General features: G+C 37.8%; 1 non-coding gene across 1 annotated transcript; it reads left to right on the top strand.

Annotated features, from left to right (window-relative positions):
• The first annotated feature begins 4,484 nt into the window (after nt 1-4,484).
• On the top strand, nt 4,485-4,591 carry LOC131757907 (U6 spliceosomal RNA). Its single transcript, XR_009336055.1, has one exon. It is a non-coding gene; the product is annotated as a U6 spliceosomal RNA (small nuclear RNA).
• Nucleotides 4,592-8,105: the final 3,514 nt, after the last annotated feature.

Raw genomic sequence — 8,105 nt, 5'->3', positions numbered from 1 at the left:
CTATCTTAATGCCAATAACACATTTTATTGAATGTGTTAAAATTCTTGTCTTAAAATTGAGTAACATTAATATGCCTGTGAAGCCATCTGGGTCTGGAGTTTTCTCTGTGGGAAAGTTTGAGGTTTGGGGGTTTTTTTGTTTTGTTTTGTTTGTTTTTCTAAAAATTCAATGTCTTTACACTGATGGAAAAAATCAAAGATGACCAAAAAAATGGTGTAAAGACATACGGTGTTGTTGGACTGGAAGAATCAATATTGTCAGAATGACTATACTACCCAAGGCAATCTACAGAGTCAGTGTAATTCCCATCAAATTACTAATGGCATTTTTCACAGATGTAGAGCAAATAATTTTAAAATCTGTATGGAAACACCCATAGACAAAGCAATCTTGAGAAAGAAAAATAGAGCTGGAAGAATCAGGTTCCCTGACTTCAGACTATACTACAAAGCTACAGTAATCAAAACAGTATGGTACTGGCACAAAAACAGAACTATAGATCAATGGAACAGGATAGAAAGCCCAGATATAAACCCATGCACCTATGGTCAACTAATCTATGAGAAAGGTGACAAGGATATACAATGGAGAAAAGACAGTTTCTTCAATAAGTTGTGCTGGGAAAACAGACAGCTACATATAAAAGAATGAAATTAGAACATTATCTAACACCATAAACAAAAATAAACTCAAAATTGTTTAAAGACCTAAAGGTAACACCAGATACTATAAAACTCCTAGCAGAGAACATAGGCAGAAAACTCTTTGACATAGATCGCAGCAATATCTTTTTGGATCTGTCTCCTAGAGCAATGGAAATAAAAACAAAATAAACAAGTGGGGCCAAATTAAACTTAAAAGCTTTTGCACAGCAAAGGGAACCATAAACAAAACAAAAAGACAACCTACAGAATGGAAGAAAATGTTTGCAAATGATGCGACTGACAAGGGGTTAATATCCAAAATATAAAAGTAGCTCATACAGCTCAATATCAAAAATCAAACAACCCAATCAAAAATGGGCAGAAGATCTAAAAAGATGTTTCTCCAAAGAAGATATACAGATGGCCAAAAGGCACATGAAAAGAAGCTCAACATCATTAACTATTAGAAAAGTGCAAATCAAAAGTACAATGAGGTAGCACCTCACACTGATCAGAATGGTCAACATCAAAAAGTCTACAAATAATAAATTCTGGAGAGGGTGTGGAGAAAAGGGAACTCTCCTACACTGTTGCTGGGAATGTAAATTTGTACAGCCACTATGGAGAACAGTATGGGGGTCCTTAAAAAACTAAAAACAGAGCTACAATGCCACTGCTGGGCACATATCTGAAGAAAAACATAATTCAAAAGGTACATGAACCCTGATGCTCATAGAAGTACTATTTATAATAGTCAAGACATGGAAGCTGCCTAAGTGTCCATTGACAGATGACTGGATAAAGAAGATGTGGTATGTGTGTGTGTGTGTGTTTGTGTGTGTGTGTGTGTGTGTGTGTGTGTGTGTGTGTGTGTGTGTGATGGAATATTACTCAGCCATAAAAAAGAATGAAATAATGCCATTTACAGCAACATGCATGGACCTAAAGATTATCATACTGAGTAAGCCAGATGGAGAAAGACAAATACCATATGATATCACTTATATGTGGAATATAAAATAATGATACAAATGAACTTATTTACAAAACAGAAATAGACTCACAGACATAGAAAACAAACTTATGGTTACCAAAGCAGGGGTGGGGGAGGGATAAATTAGGAGTTTGGTGTTAAAATATACACACTACTATATGTAAAATAAACAACAAACAAAGACCTACTGTATAGCACAGGGAATTATACTCAATCTTGTAATCATCTATAATGGAAGAGAATGTAAAAAAAGAATACAAGTATATACATATATAATATACATTATATATATATATATAAAACTGAATCACTTTGCTGTACACCTGAAACTAACACATCATAAATCAACTATATTTCAATAAAATGTTTTTTAATTTTAAATGTAAAAAAAAACCTTCAGAAAATAAAATAGAATATCTGTAGTTGAATGAAGATTGGCAAAATATTGGTAATGAAGCTAGATGATGAATACATGACATTTAAAATATGTTTATTTGTAATATTAACCTCTGTTTTGAGAATTTATTGTTTATTAAGTTTGTGCATGCCCTTGTAAAAAAACTGAAAATTTGAGAAAAATATGAACAACAAAAAAATGACTCATAAACTTACCAAAATAAATAAATAAAATGAAAATAAAAATCCAATGTCCTTAATAGATAGATACATGGATATTCAGATTATCTATTTCTTCTTGAATAAGTTTGTTAGTTTGGTCTTTTGAGAAATTTGAAATTTATTTAAGTAGTCAAATGTGCTAACATCAAGTTGTTTATAATATTCTCTTATTATCCTTTTAAAATCTGTAGAATCTGTAACAATTTTGCTTCTTTCATTCATGATACTAATTTTTGTTTTCTCTTTCTTCTGCTCAACCAAAATTTAGATATGTTGTATTTCCACTTTCATTCAATTAAAAATATTTCTAATTCTTTTTTTTGGTTTCTCCTTTGCTCATGGTTTATTTAGAAGACTGTTTCCAATATCTGGGGGATTTTCCAGGGTTCTTTCTGTCATTAATTATAATTTAATTCCATTGTGGTTGAGAAAAGTACTTTAAAATGACTTAAATCCTTTTATATGTATTGAAAATTATTTTATGTCCCAGAATATGGTCTATCTTTGTGCCCTTGAAAAAATATTCTGATATTGTTGAATGGAATACTATATAAATAGGATTTCTGTTGTAATTCAAGTCAGAAACTAACAGGAAAATGTTGGCCAGAATGGGACCATGAACGCACAACTTAGCAGCTGTCTAATTAGAATGATGATAATGATGAAGATGCAGATGAAGGTGTTGTTGATAGTGATGATAGTGATGGTGATTTTGGTAAATAGCAGTTGTTTTTTGAATGTTCAACATTTTTTCTAAAACTTTCCCACCTAGTTTTTGTAGAATAGCTGGTTTCCCTCTCATTACCACTTGCAAAGCCCAATCAGAAAAAAAAAAAAAAAAAATCCAAATGATCGAGTTAATTCCTCTAGCCTTCCCCTGGGAACACTCAACTTTTTAATTATTTCCCAAAACATACATTTTCATAGTCTTATCCTCATTAACAACCCTGTGAAAGTTTGTTAAAGAGAAAGCATAACTCAAACAACTTAAGAGACTTGCCCAAGTCAATGGTGTAGCTCAGTGGTTTACAAACTTTAGTGTATATCATAATCTCCAGAGGGCTTAAAGCACAAAATTTCTTCTCTGATTCACTATCTTAAATTATATTTTAGGGCTTCCCTAAAATATATATATTTTATATATTGTGGTTGAGAGTCCGCCTGCCAATGCAAGGGACACGGGTTCGTGCCCCGGTCTGGGAAGATCCCACATGCCGTGGAGCGGCTGGGTCCATGAGCCATGGCTGCTGAGCCTGTGCATCCGGGGCCTGTGCTCCGCAATGGGAGAGGACACAACAGTGAGAGGCCCACATACTGCAAAAAAATTTAAAAAATTATATTTTAGAGAATTATTTTGGTTGATAAAAAATAATGCAAAGATCCCTTAGAACAGTAACACTGTGAGATAGTATATTAAGAGCTATTATACCTTAGAGTTCATGAAGACATTCAGGACTTCATGAAAGATGGAAAACAAGAAAACTGTTTTTTTTTTGTTTGTTTGTTTGTTTTTTTTTTTTTGCGGTATGCGGGCCTCTCACTGCTGTGGCCTCTCCCGTTGCGGAGCACAGGCTCCGGACGCGCAGGCCTAGCGGCCATGGCTCACGGGCTTAGTTGCTCCGCGGCATGTGGGATCTTCCCGGACCAGGGCACGAACCCGTGTCCCCTGCATCGGCAGGCGGATTCTCAACCACTGCGCCACCAGGGAAGCCCCGAAAACTGGGTTTTTGAGAGAAGTGGGAAGAAGATAGAAAGGTATGTAGGAGGTTAAAACAGGGATCATCCTAAGGACTTGAGTGGAATCCAGGCCTAGGATAATCCTTAGGGACATTATAACCTACAGAAAACCTATGTTCACATCCCCTTCTCTTTTAAATCCATCCATTCATCTAACTATCCATTCCTTGTAGCCTGTTTTCAGTTTCTTATTCTTCCTCTAGCCTCAACAGAGAACTTAAAAGAATAGCAAGGAATTACCGATACATCCCTAAGTTATTTCCCATTCAAGGCCATCTGTGGACCAGGACAAACCTTCTAAGGTTCCGCTTTTCATGATCCCATTTGATATGATGAAATCAGTTTCTCTGAGGCCACAGGCTACCAAGCAGAATCTCAGGCCTAGTGGAAGAAGAGACTTGAATCCTTCAGGGAATTTCTTCTCAATTACTATCCCAGACAAATGCTGAGAACATAATTATCTCCTCCACTTCTTGCTAAAGTGAAAGGGGTGCTTGCTTCAGCAGCACATATACTAAAATTGGAATGATACAGAGAAGATTAGCAGGGCCCCTGCAGAAGGATGACATGCAAATTCGTGAAGCATTCCATATTTTTATGGAATATTATTCAGCCGTAAAAAGAAACGAAATTGAGTTATTTGTAGTGAGGTGGATGGACGTAGAGTCTGTCATACAGAGTGAACTCAGAAAGAGAAAAATACTGTATGCTAACATATATATGGAATCTAAAAAGAAAACAAAAGTTCTGAATAACCTAGGGGCAGGACATGAATAAAGACACAGACCTACTAGAGAATGGACTTGAGGACATGGGGAGGGGGAAGGGTAAGCTGGGACAAAGTGAGGGAGTAGCAAGGACATAGATACACTACTAAATGTAAAATCGACAGCTAGTGGGAAGCAGCCTCATAGCACAGGGAGATCAGCTCGGTGCTTTGTGACCACCTAGAAAGTGGGATAGGGAGGGTGGGAGGGAGGGAGGAGATGCAAGAGGGAAGAGATACAGGGATATATGTATATGTATAGCTGATTCACTTTGTTATAAAGCAGAAACTAACACACACAAAAAAGAGAAAAGAAAACAACACAATCTGTGATATAGCTGAAAAAAATAAATAAATAAAGTGAAAGGGAATTGCCTTCCTTGAAATTATATGATTCATGACAAACATCTGACATTAATTCCAGGAACAAGGTTCAAAATACAAAGACATGGAGAAAGCAACAGAGAGAGTCTGATAAAGAATTCATGGGATGAGATGCAGCAAATTCTCACTCTATGTATCATTAGCTCTCACTGCACGAACAGAAGATTCATGGCCTTTGACTTGTGAAATGCCTCATTCCCAGCACCACTGCTCAGGGAAGATATTAAATTGGGTCAGAGAATGCCAGTCACATGAGGTGATGCTGATAGGGCTCTGAATTATTCACAGAAGACTGGAATTTCTCATTCCAAATGACCCAATTCATTTGCCAGCACAGGATGTGCTGTATCAACCAGCCCTCTCAGGCAAGTCTGGTCACCAGTCTAGGACCTGGAACACCATAAGCCAGACTCCAAGCATCTAGAGTCTTTTCCTGTTATCCAGATTTGTCATTCTTAGGTAAAGAGCATAACTCAATCCTATGGACATGAAAAGTATAATCAAGGAATATTATGAAACAATTCTATGCCCATAAATTTGATAACCCTGGTAAAATGGACCATTTCCTTGAAAGACATGATTTGCCAAAATTCACATAAGAAGAAATAAACAATATGAATAGGCCTGTATCTATTAATGAAATTGAATCAGTCATAAATAGCCTTCCAAAATAGAAAGCATGAGACCCATATGAGTTCACTGGTGAATTTTAACAAATATTTTGTAAGGAAATAAACCAATTCTCTACAATCTCTTTCAGAGGATAGAAGCAGAAGGAATGCTTCCTAACTCATTCTATAACTCATTCTGTGATGCCAGCATTACCCTAATACAAAAACCAGACAAATACATACAAGAAAAAAGCTGCAGGCCAATCTGTCTCCTGAACATAAATGCAAAATCCTCAACACAATATTGGCAAATCAAATCCAACAATGTATAAAAAGAATTATATACCATAACCAAGTAGGATTTATCCAAGTGATTCAAGTCTGATTTAACAATTGAAAATCAATTAATGTAATCCATCACATCAATAGACTTTTAAAAATCATGAGTATATCAGTAAATGCAGAAAAAACATTTGACAAAAATCCAACACCATTCATGTTATAAAATTCACAGTAAATTATGAATAGAGGATAAATTCCTCAACTTGATAAATAATATCTACAAATGTACCCAATGATCACATCATTCTTTTTTTAAAAATTAATTTATTTTTTATTTATTTATTTTTGGCTGTGTTGGGTCTTCATTGCTGCGTGCAGGCTTTCTCTAGTTGTGGCGAGTGGGGGCTACTCTTTGCTGTGGTGCTTCTCATTGCAGTGGCTTCTCTTGTTTCAGAACACGGGCTCTAGGCATGTGGGCTTCAGTAGTTGTGGCATGTGGGCTCAGTAGTTGTGGCTCACGGGCTCCAGAGCACAGGCTCAGTAGATATGGCGCACAGGCTTAGTTGCTCTGTGGCATGTGGGATCTTCCTGGACCAGGGCTTGAATCCATGTCCCCTGCATTGGCAGGTGGATTCTTAACCACTGTGACACCAGGGGAGCCCCATACACGTTTTAATTATGGCCATTCTGACTGGTGTGAGATGGTACCTCATTGTAGTTTTATAATATCCCTATTGTGAGATCAATTGACTAGCAAACTTAATTCCATCTGCAACCTTCATTTCTCTTTGCCATGTAACCCAACATATTCACAGGTTCTGGGATTCGTGTGTGAACGTCATTGTGAAATTTTCCCAAAGAAGTGAAGTTTCTCCAAAATCACTATGACAAAGTGATTCAAAGAACAAAAGGAAAATGTGAATGTTAAATGTAAATACATTAGACTGGAAAAGTTAAAATGGTTAAAAACCCAAAGCAGTGAGAAGAACCAAGATGGCAGAGTAGAAGAACATGCTCTCACTAACCTCTTGCAAAAACACCAGAAACACAACTAGCTGCTGGACAATCATCGACAAGAAGACAATGGAACTCACCAAAAAAGATACCCCACATCCAAAGACAAAGGAGAAGCCACAACAAGATGGTAGGAGGGGCACAATCACAACAAAATCAAATAACATAACTGCTGGGTGTGTGACTCACAGACTGGAGAACACTTATACCACAGAAGTCCACCCACTGGAGTGAAGGTTCAGAGCCCCACGTCAGGCTTCCCAACCTGGGGATATGGCAACGGGAGGAGGAATTCCTAGAGAATCAGACTTTGGAGGCTAGTGGGATTTGATGCAGGACTTCAACAGGACTGGGGGAAACAGAGACTCCACTCTTGGAGGGCACACACAAAGCAGTGTGCATATTGGGACCCAAAGGAACGATCAGTGACCCCAGGGGAGACTGAACCAGATGTACCTGCTAGTGTTGGAGGGTCTCTTGCAGAAGTGGGGGGTGGCTCTGGCTCACCGTGGGGAGAAGAACACTGGCAGTGGAAGTTCTGGGAAGTATTCCTTGGCTTCAGCCCTCCCAGAGTCTGTCATTAGCCCCACTAAAGAGTCCATGTAGGCTCCATTGCTGGGTTGTCTCCAGCCAAACAACTAACAGGGAGGGAACACAGCCTGGCCCAATAGCAGTCAAGCAGATTAAAGTTATACTGAGCTCTGCCTAACAGAGCAACACCCAACTGTACCCACCATCAGTCCCTCCCATCAGTAAACTTGCACAAGCCTCTTAGATAGCCTCATCCACAAGAAGGCAGACAGCAAGAGCAAGAAGAACCACAATCCTGCAGCCTGTGGAACAAAAATCACATTCAAAGAAAGACAGACAAGATGAAAGACAGAGGGTTATGTATCAGATGAAGGAACAAGATAAAACCACAGAAAAACAACTAAACGAAGTGGAGATAGGCAACCTTCCAGAAAAAGAACTCAGAATAATGATAGTGAAGATGATCCAGAACCTCGGAAAAAGAAGGGAGGCAAAGATCGAGAAGATGAAAGAAATGTTTAAC

The sequence above is a fragment of the Kogia breviceps genome, chromosome 5 (genome assembly GCF_026419965.1).
Source record: "Kogia breviceps isolate mKogBre1 chromosome 5, mKogBre1 haplotype 1, whole genome shotgun sequence".
Classification (NCBI taxonomy): Eukaryota; Metazoa; Chordata; class Mammalia; order Artiodactyla; family Physeteridae; genus Kogia; species Kogia breviceps.
This window is presented reverse-complemented; position numbering and strand designations above follow the sequence as displayed.